General features: G+C 40.5%; 1 protein-coding gene across 4 annotated transcripts in view; it reads left to right on the top strand.

The window, feature by feature from the left end:
• Positions 1-16,906, top strand: part of BCL2L13 (BCL2 like 13) — a 67,349-nt gene that overhangs the window by 25,840 nt on the left and 24,603 nt on the right. For 3 of the 4 annotated variants that reach the window (XM_003126595.6, XM_021092505.1, XM_021092504.1), the window contains one exon: positions 16,036-16,142. The exons of the other annotated variant lie outside the window; for it this stretch is intronic. The gene's annotated coding sequence lies outside the window, so the exon portion shown is untranslated. The remainder of the gene's footprint in view (positions 1-16,035; positions 16,143-16,906) is intronic. 4 annotated transcript variants of the gene reach the window in all.

Consider the following 16,906-nt stretch of genomic DNA (forward strand, 5'->3'; position numbering starts at 1 on the left):
CGGGTTCAATCCCTGGCCTCATTCAGTGGGTTAAGGATCTGGTGTTGCTCTGAGCTGTGGTGTAGATCACAGACACGGCTCACATCCCATGTTGCTGTGGCTGTGGTGTAGGCCGGCGGCTCTGAATGGACCCCTAGCCTGAGAACCTCCATATGCCGCGGGTGCGGCCCTAAAAAGACAAAAAGACCAAAAATATATATATAGTGGGGATAAAAAGTGAATGAATTTTAATAAAATGAGAATAGGAAGACTGTACATTTCCATTGTGGGAATAATAGATCACAGATATTTAGTCTGTAAGGTCCTATATAGTAATATTAGCATTGAGCAGTGAGTTTAGTTCTGAGGAAAGGCCAAAAAAAAGTGGAGGTATACACTATTTCCTCCTTAGGTATGGGGAATACAATCCACAGTTCTCAGTGGATGCTTGAAACTATGCTGTATAGTACCAAATCCTCTATGTTTTATGTGTTTTCCTGGAATAACAAGCAGGTACCGTATACAGTCTGGATATACCAGTATGATTCAGGTGTCAGGTGGAATAGCAGACCATGACATTTCTTCACATTATTCAGAGTGGTGTGCATTGTAAAGTTTATGAATTTTATTTCTAGAATTGCCTATGTAATATTTTGGAACTGCGAGTAACTTAAACCAGGGACAAGGGGGACTGTTCTACTTAATTCCCAGGATTTTTTTCCTACAACTAGAAGCTCTACTTCTGTTTTTTGTTTGTTTGTTTGTTTGGCTACATGCACAACATGTGAAAGTTGCTTGGCTAGGGATTGAACCTCCTGCTGCAGCTATGGCAAGACCATATCCTTAACCCACTGCACTGCAAAAAGGAACTTGCACCATTTTCTTTTAAGTGGAATGTTATTAAGATAATTTTTTCTTCAGTAACAACTTTATCACATATGCCACAAAGAAATGCAGTAGAAAATGTAAATATCAAAAACAGTATTGTGTCAAAACACTGTCTCTTCATGTAATTCTAAGTAAAGACTAAAGAAATGACATCAAAATGCAGCTCAGTCAAAACAAATAGTTAATACTATTTGGGTACTGTTCTGATGATCCAGCTCAACTTGAAGATAAATTCTAGAATGCAAGGAATGGAGGGACTACCTCTCATGTCAGAAAACCTCATAAAAAGTTAGATCCAGCATATCGTATTCTTTGGCAAGAGTCTGAAATATTTGGGTGCTCTGTTTCTGATTAAAGATGAGTCAGGAACAAGGTAGCAGATGTTGAGTTTGAGGTGTTTTTGTAGAAATTTATTTTTATATTTTTTTTTTTGCTTTTTGGGGCTGCACCTGTGGCATATGGAGGTTCCCAGGCTAGGGGTCCATTTAGAGCTGCAGCTGCTAGCCTACACCACAGCCACAGCAACTCTGGATCCGAGTCACGTATATAACCTACACCACAGCTCATGGCAACGCCAGATCCTTAACCCACTGAGTGAGGCCAGGGATCAAACCCGCAACCTCATGGGATTCGTTTCCACTGCACCACAACAGGAACTCCAAGGAAGATTTACCTTTAAAGCACTGTGTTCACCATAGCTTATGGCAGTGTCTGATCAGAATTCTCAAATTGGTGGGCATGACAGAGATTATTTGAGCCTGGGAAAAGTTAGAAGACAAGTCTCTTGAAGGCAAGTCACATCTGGAAATGTAGAAAGCCACGAACCTTCTAGTGTTCAGAATTGTAGCTTCTTGTTAAACTTTTCCACATAAATTTATTCTGAGGTGTACCCTTAAATTTAAAAAATTAACTGTATTTTTTAAATGATTTTTATTTTTTCAGTCATAGTTGGCTTATAGTGTTCTGTCAGTTTTCTACTGTGCAGCAAAGTGACCCAGTCACGCATACACATACACATTCTTTTTTTTTATGTGTCTTTTCTAGGGCCGCTCCCCCAGCATATGGAGGTTCCCAGGCTAGGTTTCTAATTGGAGCACTGGCCTAAGCCAGAGCCACAGCAACGCAGGATCCAAGCTGCATCTGCAACCTATAAAACAGCTCACGGCAACGCGGGATCCTTAAACCACAGAGCAAGGCCAGGGATTGAACCCACAACCTCATGGTTCCTAGTTGGATTCGTTAACCACTGTGCCATGATGGGAACTCCTATACATTGTTCTTTTTAAACAATTTCTTTACTTTTTTTTTTAATTACTCAATGAATTTTATTACATTGATAGTTGTACAGTGATCTTGACAACCCTATTTTATAGCATTCCCATCCCAAACACCCAGTGCATCCCCTCACCCCCCAGCCTGTCTCATTTGGAAACCATAAGTTTTTCAAAGTCTGTGCGTCAGTATCTGTTCTGCAGAGAAGTTTATTGTGTCCTTTTTTTTAAAATTCCACATGTAAGTGGTAGCATATGATGTTGGTGTCTCATTGTCTGACTGACTTCACTTAGCATGATAATTTTAGGTCCATCCATGTTGCTGCAAATGCCATTATTTCGTTCCTTTTAATGGCTGGGTAGTATTCCACTGTGTATATGTACCACATCTTCTTTTTTTTGGTCTTTTCTTGAGCCACTCCACGGCACATGGAGGTTCCCAGGCTTGGGATCAAATCAGAGCTGTAGCCACCGGCCTACACCACAGCCACAGCAACGCGGAATCTGCGCCACATCTGCGACCTACAACACCACAGCTCATGGCAACGCCAGATCCTTAACCCACTGAGCAAGGCCAGGGATCGAACCTCCAACCTCATGGTTCCTAGTCAGATTCATTAACCACTGCGCCACGACAGGAACTCCCATGTACCACATCTTCTTGATCTACTCCTCTGTTGATGGTCATTTAGGTTGTTTGCATGTCTTGGCTCTTGCAAATAGTGCTGCATTGAATATTGGAGTACATGTGTCTTTTCGAGTCATGGTTTTCTCTGGATAGATGCCCAAGACTGGGATTGCTGGATCAAATGGTAATTCTACTTTTAGTTTTCTGAGGAATCTCCATACAGTTTTCCACAGTGGTTGCACCAATTTACAATCCCACCAACAGTATAACAGGGTTCCTTTTTCTTCACACCCTCTCCGGCAGTTATTGTTTGTAGACTTTTTGATGATGACCATTCCGGCCAGTGTAAGGTGGTACCTCATAGTGGTTTTGATTTGCATTTTTCTAATAATGAGTCATGTTGAACCTCTTTTCATGTGTTTTTTTGGCTATCCATATGTCTTCTTTGGAGAACTGTCTGCCCATTTTTCTATGGGGTGGTTTGTTTTTTTGGAGATGAATCCCTTGTCAGTCGATTCATGTGCAAAGATGTTCTCCCATTCTGTGGGTTGTCTTTTCGTTTTGTTTAGGGTTTCCTTTGCTGTGCAGAAACTTTTAAGTTTAATTAAGTCGTCCCATTTGTTTATTTTTGTTTTTACCGTCATTACTCCAAGAGGTGGATCTGAGAAGATGTTGCTGTCGTTTATGTCAGAGAGTGTTTGGCCTGTGTTTTCCTCTAGGAGTTTGATAGTGTCTGGTCTTATATCTAGGTCTTTAATCCATTTTGAGTTTATTTTTGTGTATGGTGTCAGGGAGTGTTGTAATTTCATTCTTTCACATGTGGCTGTCCAGTTTTCCCAGCACCACTTATTAAAAGGGCCGTCTTTTCTCCATTGTATATTCTTGCCTCCTTGGTCATAGATTAGTTGACTGTAGGTGTGTGGGTTTAATTCTGGGCTTTTTATCCTGTTCCACTGACCTACATTTCTGTCTTTGTGTCAGTACCATGTGGTTTTGATGACTGTTGCTTTGTAGTATAGTCTGAAGTCAGGGAGCCTGATTCCTCTAGCTCCATTTTTCTTTTTCAGGATGTCTTTGGCTACTCTGGGTCTTTTGTGCTTCCAGACAAACTTTAAAATATTTTGAGTTCTGTGAAAAATGTCCTTGGTAATTTGATAGGGATTGCATTGAATCTGTAGATTGCCTTAGGTAGTATAGTCATTTTGATAATATTTATTCTTCCAGTCCAAGTGCATGGTATATCTTTCCATCTATTTGTGTCATCTTTGATTTCTTTCATCCATGTCTTACAGTTTTCAGAGTACAGGTCTTTTGTCCTTTTAGGAAAGTTGGTCCTAAGTATTTTATTATTTTTGATGCAATGGTTAATGGGATTGTTTCTCTAATTTCTCTTTCTGATCTTTTGTTGTTAGTATATGGAAATGCAGTTGATTTCTGTGTATTAATTTTGTATCCTGCGACTTTGCCAAATTCGTGGATGAGCTCTAACAGTTTTCTGGCAGTGTCTTTAGGATTCTCTAGGTATAGTATCATGTCATCTGCAAATAGGGATAGTTTTACTTCTTCCTTTCCAATTTGGATTCCTTTTATTTCTTTTACTTCTCTGATTGCTGTGGCTAGAACTTCCAGAAGAACTATGTTGAAGAGTAGTGGCGGGAGTGCACATCCTTGCTTTGTTCCTGATCTCAGCGGGAATTCTTTCAGCTTTTCACCATTGAGAATGATGTTAGCTCTGGGTTTGTCATATATGGCCTTTATTATATTGAGGTAGGTTCCCTCTATGCCCACTTTCTGAAGGGTTTTTATCAGAAATGGGTGTTGGATTTTGTCAAAGGCTTTTTCCGCGTCTATTGAGAGGATCATATGGTTTTTATTTTTCCGTTTGTTAATGTGGTGTATCACACTTATGGATTTGCGGATATTGAAGAACCCTTGCATCCCTGGGATAAATCCCACTTGATCATGATGTACAATCCTTTTAATGTATTGTTGGATGCGGTTTGCTAGTATTTTGTTGAGGATTTTTGCTTTGATGTTCTTCAGTGAAATTGGCCTGTAGTTTTCTTTTTTTGTGGAATCATTGTCTGGTTTTGGTCCCAGGGTGATGGTGGCCTCATAGAATGAATTTGGGAGGATCCCTTCCTCTGCAATTTTTTGAAATAGTTTCAGAAGGAGCAGTGTTAGCTCTTGTCTAAATGTTTGACAGAATTCGCCTGTGAAGCTATCTGGTCCTGGACTTTTGTTGGAAGTTTTTTAATCACAGTTTCAATTTCAGTTTTTGTGATGAGTCCATTCATCTTTTCTATTTCATCTTGGTTTAGTCTTGGAAGATTGTACTTTTCTAAGAATTTGTCCATTTCTTCTAGGTTTTCCATTTTATTGTCGTGTAGTTGCGTGTAGTAGTCTCTTAGGATCCTTTGTATTTCTGTGATGTCCGTTGTTACTTCTCCTTTTTCATTTCTAATTTTATTGATATGAGTCCTCTCTCTTTTTTTCTTGATAAGTCTGGCTAGGGGGTTATCAATTTTGTTGATCTTTTCAAAGAACCAGCTTTTTGTTTCATTGATCTTTTCTATGGTTTTCTTTGTTTCTATTTCATTGATTTCTGCTCTGATCTTTATGATTTCTTTCCTTCTACTAACTTTAGGTCTTGTCCTTCTCTCTTGAGCTGCTTTAGATGTAAAGTTAGCTTGTTTATTTGAGCTTTTTCTTGTTTCCTGAGGTGGGCTTGTATTGCTATAAACTTTCCTCTTAGAACGGCTTTTGCTGCATCCCATAGGTTTTGGAGTGTCGTATCTTTGTTGTCATTTGCTGCTAGGTATTTTTGGATTTCCTCTTTGATTTCTTCAGTGATCCACTGGTTGTTTAGTAGCATGTTGTTTAGTCTCCACGTATTTGTGTTTTTTGCAATTTTTTTCTTGTTGTTGATTTCCAGTCATATAGTGTTGTGGTTGGAAAAGATGCTTGATATGATTTCAATTTTCTTAAAGTTACCGAGGTTGGATTTGTAGCCCAGGATATGATCAATCTTCGAGAATGTTCCATGTGCACTCGAGAAGAATGTGTATTCTGTTGCTTTTGGATGAAATGTCCTATAAATATCTATTAAATCCATCTGGTTTAATGCTTCATTCAGGGCCTGTGTTTCCTTACTGATTTTCTGTCTGGTTGATCTGTCCATTGCTGTAAGTGGGGTGTTAAAGTCCCCCACTATGATTGTGTTATTATCAGTTTCTCTTTTTAAGGTTGTTAGCAGTTGCCTTATGTATTGTGAACCTGTGTTGGGTGCATAGATATTTAAAATTGTTATATCATCTTCTTGGATTGATCCTTTGGTCATTATGTAATGTCCTTCTTTGTCCCTTAAAATATTCTTCATTTTAAAGTCTATTTTGTCTGATATGAGTATTGCTGCTCCAGCTTTCTTTTGATCCCCATTTGCATGGAATATTTTCTTCCATCCTCTCACTTTCAATTTGTATGTGTCCCTAGAAGTGGGTCTCTTGAAGACAGCATATATATGGGTCTTGTTTTTGTATCCATTCAGCAAGTCTGTGTCTTTTGGTTGGGGCATTTAGTCCATTAATATTTAAGGTAATTATTGATATGTATGTTCTTATGCCATTTTATTAATTACTTTGGATTTGTTTTTGCTGCTCTTTTTTCTTTCCTTCTTCTCTTGTTCTTTTCTGCCTAGAGAAGTTCCTTTAGTATTTGTTGTAAGGCTGGTTTAGTGTTGCTGAATTCTCTCAGCTTTTGCTTATCTGTGAAGGTTTTGATTTCTCCTTCAAATCTGAACGAGAGCCTTGCTGGGTAGAGTAATCTTGGTTGGAGGTTTTTTCCTTTCATCACGTTGAGTATATCTTGCTACTCCCTTCTGGCCTGCAGAGTTTCTGTTGAAAAATCTGCAGATAGCCTTATCGGGGTTCCATTGTATGTTATTTGTTTCTTTTCCCTAGCTGCTTTCAAGATTTTCTCTTTGTCTTTCATTTTGGTCAGTTTGATTAGTATGTGTCTCAGGATGTTCCTCCTTGGGTTTATTTTATATGGTACTCGTTGTGCTTCCTGGATTTGACTGAGTGATTCCTTCCCCATGTTAGGGAAGTTTTCAGCTATTATCTCTCGGAATATTTTTTCTGTCTCCTCTCTCTTCTCCTTCTGGCACCCCTATAATTGAGATGTTGGTGCGTTTCACGTTGTCCCAGAGTTCTCTGAGACTCTCTTCATTTGTTTTCAATCTTTTTTCTCTTTTCTGTTCTGCATACTCCGTAATTTCCACTAATCTGTCCTCCACCTCGCTTATTCGTTCTTCTGCCTCCTGTATTCTGCTGTTAGCTGCTTCTAGTGAATTTTTTATTTCAGTTATTGTATTTTGCATCTCTTCTTAAGTTTTATATCTTGTATCTTTTTGGTCATTGTTTCCTGTAAGTTATCCATCTTTGCCTCCAGTTTATTTCCAGCATCAACAGTCTAAAATCTTTTTCCTGGAGACTAGGAATCTCCTCCTCACTTAGCTGTTTTTCTCTGGTTTTTCCTTTCTCCCTCATCTGAGTTATAGTCCTCTGTCTTTTCATTTGTATAGGTTTTTGGTGTGGTTACCTTCTTACAGATAATAGAGTTGTAGCCTCTCTTCTGATGTCTGCCCCCCTGTGGCTGAAGCCAATATGGGGGCTTGCTGTAGGCTTCCTGATGGGAGGGGCTGATGCCTGCCCCCTGGTAGGTGGAGCTGATTCTAATCCCTCTGGTGGTGGGGCTTAGTCTCTGGATGGGATTAGAGGCAGCTGTGTGCCAGAGGGGTCTTTAGGTAGCCTGTTTCCTGAGGGGCAGGGCTGTGATCCCACCTGTGTTGTTTGGTCTGGGGCTTCTCAGCAGCTGACTGGTGGGGCCAGATTTTCCCAGAATGGCCACCTCCAGAGAAAGACACTGCTGCTGAATATTCCCGAGAGCTTTGCTTTCAATGTCCTTCCCTCACAACAAGCCACGTTCACCCCTGTTTTCTGATGTGTGGCTCAGAACTCTCACTCCTGTAGGTGAGTCTCTGTGAACCAGTAAGTTTCCAGGCTGTGGAGCTTCCCACCCAGGAGGTATGGGGTTGTTTATACTGCAAAATCGCCCCTCCTACGTCTTGATGTAGCCCCCTCTTTTTCTTCTGGAGTAGGGTATCTTTTTTTAAGGTTTCCGGTCCATTTGGGTGAAGAGTGCTCACCCAGATGGACCGGTGAAGAGTCTTTAGTTGTGAATTTTGTTGTTTTTAGGAGAGAAGTTGAGCTCCAGTCCTTCTATTCCGCCATCTTCCTTCAGATCCTCAGTGCAGTTTCCATCAAAGTCCCAAATGAGTTTCTCCATGGAAACCAACAAGCTGGACCAAGGCGTCTGGGGGCGCTTCGGAGTACTCAGCAAGGGATGTCGGTTGCAGGGGTGGTGGCTCAATCTTCGGTTTCCCATATGTTAGTTCTATATTTAGTTTTCTGAAGTACCTCCATACTGCTTTCTGTAGTAGTTGTACCACTTTACCTTCCCACCAACAGTATAGGAGGGTTCCCTTTCCTCCACACCCTCTCCAGCGTTTTGTTTTGTTTTGTTTGCTTTTCCCAGGCTAGGGGTCAAATTGGAGCTACAGCTGCCAGCCTACACCACAGTCACAGCAACAGAGGATCCAAGCAGTTCTGTGACCTACACCACAGGTCCTGACGACGCCAGATTCTCGATCCCCTGAGCTAGGCCAGGGGTCGAACCCACAACTTCATGGTTCCTAGTCAGATTCCTTTCCCCTGTGCCATGATGGGAAATCCTCCAGCATTTGTTATTTGTTTCTTTCTGTATTTTTTAATATAAATTAGTTAAACTCTGTTGGACATGTGTTCAGGAGAAAGTAAATTTTGGTTTTAGAGCAATTGTTATTAAGCCATTCTCTTGCAGCAGTTGAAGAACAAGAGTATCTGTCTATCAAGATTTCTCCTATGGATTTCCCTCGTGGCACAGCAGGTTAAAGATCCAGTGCTGTCATTGCAGCAGCTCATTTAGCTGCTGTGGGGCAGGTTTGATTCCTGGCCTCGGAACTTCCACATGCCATGTGCTGAGCCAAAAAAAGGATTTCTCTTAGTTGGTGTTCTAACAGCCCTACTTTATATCACTTGGCATTATCTAAAATGGTCAGAAGGTTGTCCCTGCTGATCCAAACTCTTAAAGTACTGAAACCAATTCTGTATAAGTATCATTGAAGGGAAATCTGTGATGAGCTGTTCTGTCATGGAGACAAAGTTTGGGCGAAGATCAGTGTGCAGTGGTAACATTTTTAAAATAGAATCAAAAGCATTAGTGAGTAGGAGCCACTGTCTCTTAAGCACTTTTGATATGGTGGAACTTACTTATCTCATTACCTTTGTCCTGTTTATATAAGAGGAGAAGTTTAAGAAGGTTATTTTCCTGGCCCAGGGTCTCGTGTACAAAGTACTGAGCTGGAATGCTTGCCTCCAGAGCTTACCTTTCGTTTGACTGAGATGCTTCCTTCAGGAAACAGGAAAGGAGAGAAATAATTTCATTGAAAGAAATAGGTCAACTCAGAATCATTTCCCAGTCTTTTTGTCTTGTTTTAATAATATTTCATGTATTCTGGAAGTCACTTTACGTAGTGTTAATTAATTTTTATAATTTATTAATATTAAATTAATATTAATCAGAGCTGTTGTGGATAGTCTGAAACTACAAATTACTTTTAAAGGAAAAGCCTCTTAGAATTAATAAGCTTTACTGGGAATTTATTTCAAGTCTGCCTGGGAGTCAAGTAAGCCAATCCCTGAAAGACAAATGCTGTATGATCCCATTTATACAAAATACTTTGAGTGGTCAGAATTACAGAGACAGGGTGTAGTGGTTGCCAAAAAGGCTAAAGATAGGGAGTAAGTGAGAGCTGGTGTTTAACGGGTTTGGAGTTTCAGTTTTACAAGATGAAAAGAGTTCTGGGAGTTCCGGTCATGGCTCAGCCGAAAGGAATCTGACTAGTGTCCATGAGGACTCAGTTTCGATACCTGGCCTCACTCATTGGGTTAAGGATCCAGTGTCATGGTGAGCTGTGGTGTAGGTCGCAGTCGTGGCTTGGATCTGGCGTTGCTGTGGCATAGGCCAGTGGCTGCAGCTCTGATTTGACCCCTAGCCAGAGAACCTCCATATGCCGTGGGTGTGGCCCTAAAAAGACCCAAAAAAAAAGGGGGGGGTTCTGGAGATAATGGTGGTGATGGTGGCACAACATTATGAGTGTATTTAATACTACTAAGGGTTCGATCCTTGGTCTGGAACTTCCACTTGCTTTGGGAATGGCCAAAAAAGAAAAAAAAGAAAAAAGATGGGCATTTTATATTAGCTGTTTTTCACTACAGTAAGAAAAATTTGAAAAACGAAGTCTGTGTGTAGAAGACATTTATGTTTTATGAGAACTTATAAAGATTACCTTTTTCATAGGATGCATTGTCATTAAATTTTGCATAACATTGTGTCTGTTTTACGTAATTTAAAAACACATCAGGAGTTCTGTTGTGGCCCAGTGGAAATGAATCTTACTAGTATCCATGAGGATTCAGTTTTCAGTCCCCTGCCTCGTCATGAGCTGTGGTGTAGGTTGAAGACGAGGCTCAGATCCAGTGTTGCTATGGCTGTGGCATAGGCCAGCAGCTGCATCTCTGATTCAGCCCCTAGCCTGGGAACTTCCACATGCCACAGGTGCAGCCCTGAAAAAAAAGAAGACCAAAAAAAACACGTATATATATACTAGCTTTATTAGGTTATAATTTTTAAAAATTACATATATTTAAGGTAGACAATGTAATGGTTTTTAATTTTTTATTATTATTATTAATTTATTTATTTTGCTTTTTAGGGCTGCACCAACGGCATATGGAGTTTCCTAGGCTTGGGGTCAACTTGGAGCTGTAGCCGCCGGCCTATGCCACAGCAACGCCAGGTCCAAGCCACATCTGCAACCTACACCATGGCTCACAATAGCACCAGATCCTTAACCCACTGAGCTAGGCCAGGGATCAAACCTGCAACCTCATGGTTATTAGTTGGGTTCATTAACCACTGAGCCACTACGGGAACTCCTGTAATGGTTTTTTAAATACATATTGTGAAATGATCGCCACAAGGAAGAATTTCCTGGGACAGGGATCATATCCGTGCCGCAGCAGCCTATACCACAGCTGGGGAAATGCTGGATCCTTAATCCATCGTGCCACAAGGGAATTTCAGTGATTTTTTTTTTTTTTTTTAATCCCCCAACCCTCTCCCCTCTAGCAACCATGCTTGCTCTCTACATCTGTGAGTCTGTTTCTGTTTTGTTTTGTTATGTTTGTTCATTTTTTTGTTTTCTAGATTCCACATATGAATTACAGCATATGGTATTTGTCTCTATCTAATTTCTCTTAGTGTAATACCCTCTAGGTCCATCCATGTTGTCACAGATGTCAAGATTTCATTCTTTTTCTGTGGCTCAGTAGTACTCCATTGTGCATATATACCACTTTCTTCTTTATCCATTTGTCTGTTAATGGACACTTAGGTTGTTTCCACATTTGGGCTATTGTAAATAATGCTGTAATGAACATGGGTGTGTGGGGTGTGTGTGCTGTAATGAACATGGGTGTGTGTGTGTGTGTGTGTGTGTGTGTGTGTATCTATCTTTTCAAACTGTTTTTTTCAGAATAATACCAAGAAGTAGAATTGCTGGATTGTATGGTAGTTCTACTTTTAATTTTTTGAGGAACCTCCATATTGTTTTCCATATTATCTATATCATTTGCATTCTCACCAACAGTGCAGGATCTCGTCAACATTTGTTTGTTTTTTTCTTTTTTCATTTTACAGCCACACTTGTGGCATATGGAAGTTCCCAGGCTAGGGGTGCAGTTGGAGATGCAGTTGCAGACCTATGCTGTAGCTTGCAGCAATGCCGAATTGTTAACACACTGAACGAGGCCAGGGATTGAACCTGCATCCTCATAGAAACTATGTTGTGTTCTTAATCTGCTGAGCTACAATGGGAACTCCAACATTTGTCATTTACTGTCTTTTTGATAATAGCCTTTTTTTTTTTTTTTTTTTTTTAATTTTTGCTATTTAGGGCTGTATGTAAGGCACATGAAAGTTCCCAGGTTAGGAGTTGCATCAGAGCTGCAGCTGCTGGCCTACGCCACAGCCACAGCAACACAGGATCTGATCCTCATCTATGACCTACACCACAGTTCATGGCAACACTGGATCTCCGACCATTGATCAAGGCCAGGGATTGAACCCACATCCTCATGGATACTGGTTGGATTCATAACCCAATGCGCCACAATGAGAACTCCCAATAATAGCCGTTCTGACAGGAGTGAGGTGATAATCTTATTGTGGTTTTGATTTGCATTTCCCTGATGATAGTCATGTTGTGCTTCATCTTCTCAGGTGCCTGTTGGCTTTCTGTATGTCTCCTTTGGAAATGTCTATAGAGATCTTCTGCCTTTTTTTTTTTTTTTTTTCCCCTGGCTGCCCCCTTGGCATAAGGAAGTTTCCAGGTCAGGTCAGGGATTGAATCCTAGTTGGAGCTGCAACCTCTGCAACCTCTGCTGCCCTGGGGATCAAACTGTTGCCTCAGCAGTGACAAGCCAGATCATTAACATACTGCTCTATAGCCCCCCGCCCACCTCTTTTGTCTCTCTGGGCCGCACATGCAGCATGTGGGGATTCCCAGCTAGGGATCAAATCAGAGCTGTAGCTGCTGGCCTACAACACAGCCACAGCAATACCAGATCTGAGCTGCATCCGAGACCTACACCACAGCTCATGGCAACACCGGATCCTTAACCGACTAAGTAAGGCCAGGGATTGAACCTTCACCCTCATGGGTGCTAGTCAGATTTGTTTCCACTGAGCCATGGCTGGAACTCCCCCATTTAAAAAATTTTTTTTAATTAAAATAATTTTTTGCTTTTTAGGGCTGCACCTGCGGCATATGGAACTTCTAGGCTAGGGGTTGAATCAGAGCTACAGCTACCAGCCTGCACTGTAGGCATAACAACACGAGATCCAAGCTGAGTCTTTTACCTACACCACAGCTCATGGCAACACTGGATCCTTAATCCTCTGAGTGAGGCCATGGATCAAACCCGAGTCCTCATAGATACTAGTTGGGTTTGTTACTGCTCAGCCGCAATGGGAGCTCCACTCTGTCCTTTTTGGGGTTTTTTTTTTTTTTTGCTTTTTAGAGCTGCACTTGAAGCATATGGAAGTTCCCAGGTTAGGGGTTGGATCAGAGCTACAGTTGTCGGCCTATGCCACCACCATAGCAATGCAGGATCCGAGCTGCATCTGCGGGCTGCACCACAGCTCACGGCAATGCCAGATCCTTAACCCACTGAGAGAGGCCAGGGTTTGAACCTGCATCCTTATGAATACTAGTCGGATTTTTTCTGCTGCGCTGCAATGGGAACTCCAATTCCAGCGTTCATTGAAGAGGCTTTCTTTTTGCCATTGCCTTCTTTGTTCTGTATTAATTGTCCATATAAGCGTGGGCTTATTTCCAGGCTCTCGTTTATTCCATCGATCAGTGTGTCTTTTTTTGTGCTGGTACCATACAGTCTTGATCCTGCGACTTTATAGTGTAGTTTGCAGTCACAAGTGTGATTCCTCCAATTTTGTGGTTCTTTTTCAATATTGTTTTGGCTGTTTGGGATCTTTTTTCTTAGATGTGGGCTTGCTATATATGGCCTTTATTATGTTGAGGTATGTTCTCTCTATACCCACTTTGTTGAGAGTTTTTATTATAAATGGATGTTGAATTTTGTCAGAAGTCTCTTCTGCACCTATTGAAATGTTTGTGTGATTTTTATTCTTTAATTTGTTGATGTGGTATATCACATTGATTGATTTACAATCCTTGCATCCTTGGAATAAATCCCACTTTATCATGACGTGTGATCCTTTTAATATGCACATGATAAAGTGGGATTTATTCCAGGGATGCAGGGACAGTTCAGTACCTGTAAATCAGCCATATCTGTTTCATTTATTTTTTTCTCTGATCTTTATGACTTTTTTCCTTCCGCTAACTTTGAGCTTGTTTTTTTCTTAGTTCCTTTGGTATAAGGTTATGTTGTTTATTTGTGATTTTTCTTGTTTCCTGAGGCAGGCTTGTATTGTTTTTGGGTTTTTTTCGGGTTTTTTTTTTTTTTTTTTGCTTTTTAGGGCCACACCTGAGGCACATGGAGGTTCCCAGGCTAGGGGTCTAATTGGAGCTATAGCTGCCCACCTATGCCAAAGCCACACCAGATCTGAGCCACATTTGCAACCTACACCACAGCTCATGGCAATGCCGGATCTTTAACTTCACTGAGCAAGGCCAGAGATCGAACCTGCAACCTCATGGTTCCTAGTCCGATTCATTTCTGCTGCACCATGACTGGAACTCCAGACTTGTATTATTATAAACTTCCCTCTTAGAACTGCTTTTGCTTCATCCCATAGACTTGGGATCTTTGTGTTTCTATTTTTATTGGTCTTCAGGCATTTTTGGATTTCTGTTTTTAATTTCTTCAGTGGTCTGTTGGTTGCTTAGTAGGATATTTTAGGTAATAAAGTTTTTATGTATGTAGTTTCAACTAAGATAACTTACATAGGGAGAAATGTTAAGTGAAACATCACTAAACAAAATATATATTAAACACGGCATTGAGGGATAGTTTCTGTGTACTTCAACTAGAAATACTAAAGGAATTTTGTGTTTTCAATAGAAAAATCTTTTAAGGGTGTGAGTTTTATTTTGGTTCATCTCAGATCAGAAGGAAAGTGGAGATAGATATACATATATATATTGTATTTTTAAGGCCTGTGCTTGCGGCCTATGGAACTTCCCAGGCTAGGGGTCAAATTGGAGCTGCAGCTCCTGGCCCACACCACAGCCATAGCAATGCCAGATCCAAGCCACATCTGCGACTTATGCCACAGCTCACATCAACGCCAGATGCATAATCCACTGAGAGAGGCCAGGGATTGAACTGGCATCCTCATGAATACAAGTCAAGTTTGTAACCTGCTGAGCTACAACAGGAACTTCAAAGGAACATTATTTTGTCAACTTTAAAAGTTCAAGTTGGAGTCCCCGTTATGGCTCAGCAGCAGCACAAACCAGACTTGTATCCACAAGGACATGGGTTCATTCCCTGGCCTCACTCAGTGGGTTAAGGATATGGCATTGCCATGAGCTGTGGTTTAGGTCACAGACACAGCTGGGATCCTGTGTTGCTGTGACTGTGCCGTAGGTCAGCAGCTATAGCTCCGATTCAACCCCCTAGCCTGGGAACCACCATATGCTGTGAGTGCAGCCCTAAAAAGACGAAAGACAAAAAAAAGTTGAAGTCTAGTCAGGAAATCTGTGAGATTTAAAAATGTTTATCCTTTTATTTTTCAAATGTTTTTCTAAGACCTATAGATGCCATAATAAGTTTCTTGACCTATGATAATAAGTTTGTCTTTGAATTCAGAATTTTTTGTTTGCACATGATATAAACATATAAATGGCTAAATCTTCCCTTTATAAAACTTGTCAGTGATACACCTATACTGGAAATGTGTCTATAAGTATCTGCTGAATGGGAAAGGTGCACTGCCATAGTTGGATTCATTGCTGTAGCTAAAGTGGTAACACTCTGCTCCAAATATCTGAGGCAGGAGAAATCAGTAAATTGTTAAGTATCTGGTCAGTTTTTCTCCTTTAGACCCCTCCTCTCTGTTCTCCAGTTTGTGCTACAAACCACAACCTTCCTTTTCCTTTTACTGCGTGAGAGTAGCTTGTGCCCCATACTTTTGGTACAGTCATAGTTTTCCTAAGTTGGAGGATATAAATCTTTTGATGATAATAGGCCTTCTCTTGCTCTGCAGTTTGCATGAAGATATGAAGGTAAGATTGTGAATGTCACTACCAGGAGACATTATCAGTGATGCAGACAACCGTTCAGATTTTTCTTCTCTATCATGCCAAAAATGTGTTTCGGAGATATTTCCTTCATAGCAGCCCAACCAGATGAGGAGAATGCAGCCTGGATTAGTGGTTTTGAGTTTCAATCACAGCTCCTCCATAGTTGTACAACTTACCTAACCTTCAGCTGATATCCCCAGCCCCCTACACATGATTTGAGTTTTGATTTTATATTTTCTGATTCCATGCTTAGAATCCTATTCATATTCTAATGTTTTCTTTCTTTCTCTTTCAATAGTAACCTTTCTTGTTGGTTTCAGGGTTCAGCAAGATATAGCCTCACAACCTCTGGATCCAGAAGTTTTATTAAAAGTTAAAACTGAAATTGAAGAAGAGCTAAAATCCCTGGACAAAGAAATTTCCGAAGGTCTCTTTATTCCTATTTTCCTAGTTAAGTAGTGGATTCTTTCTGGTGTGGTTTAATTTTTTTTCTTTTATAGTTGAGTGTTCACAGCATTACACCTCCATGAGTATAGTATTATAAGGGTGAAACTAGAAGGTATCCTTTTTCTTTCCTAGGGGATCTTTTTATAAGTTTCCAAACTATACACAGCAGATTAGATGTAGCCTTCTCTGATGTTAAATCATGGACTAAACAATCATGTCAAGGTACTTTCTGTTCAATGTGGGGTTTTTTTGGTCTTTTTAGGGCCACACCCTGGGCATATGGAAGTTCCCAGGCTAGGGGTCGAATTGGAACTGCAGCTGCCACCTACACCACAGCCACAATAAAGCCAGATCCAAGCCTCATCTGCAACCTACACCACAGCTCATGGCAACACCGGATTGTTTAACTCACTGAACCAGGCTAGGATCAGACTGGCATTCTCATGGATACTAGTCATGTTTGTTTGGGATGAGTTACCACGGGAACTCCTTCTTCATTGTGATTTGATATCTTTATGTTAATAACAACATTGAAGAGATTAAGTGATCTACTTTCATTTTCTATGCATATATACAATAGACAGTGGTCGCAGTAATGTACATGTGATTTTATAGTCATGTACTTTGTTCTTAACATTAAATTATATACTTTAAAAATTCCATGTATTGAATGAATATTTACTCAGCCATTCCCTTACTATTGAGGGGAACATTTGGTTTCTTTTTTTAATTAATATTTTATTT

This window comes from Sus scrofa, chromosome 5 (genome assembly GCF_000003025.6).
Source record: "Sus scrofa isolate TJ Tabasco breed Duroc chromosome 5, Sscrofa11.1, whole genome shotgun sequence".
Classification (NCBI taxonomy): domain Eukaryota; kingdom Metazoa; phylum Chordata; class Mammalia; order Artiodactyla; family Suidae; genus Sus; species Sus scrofa.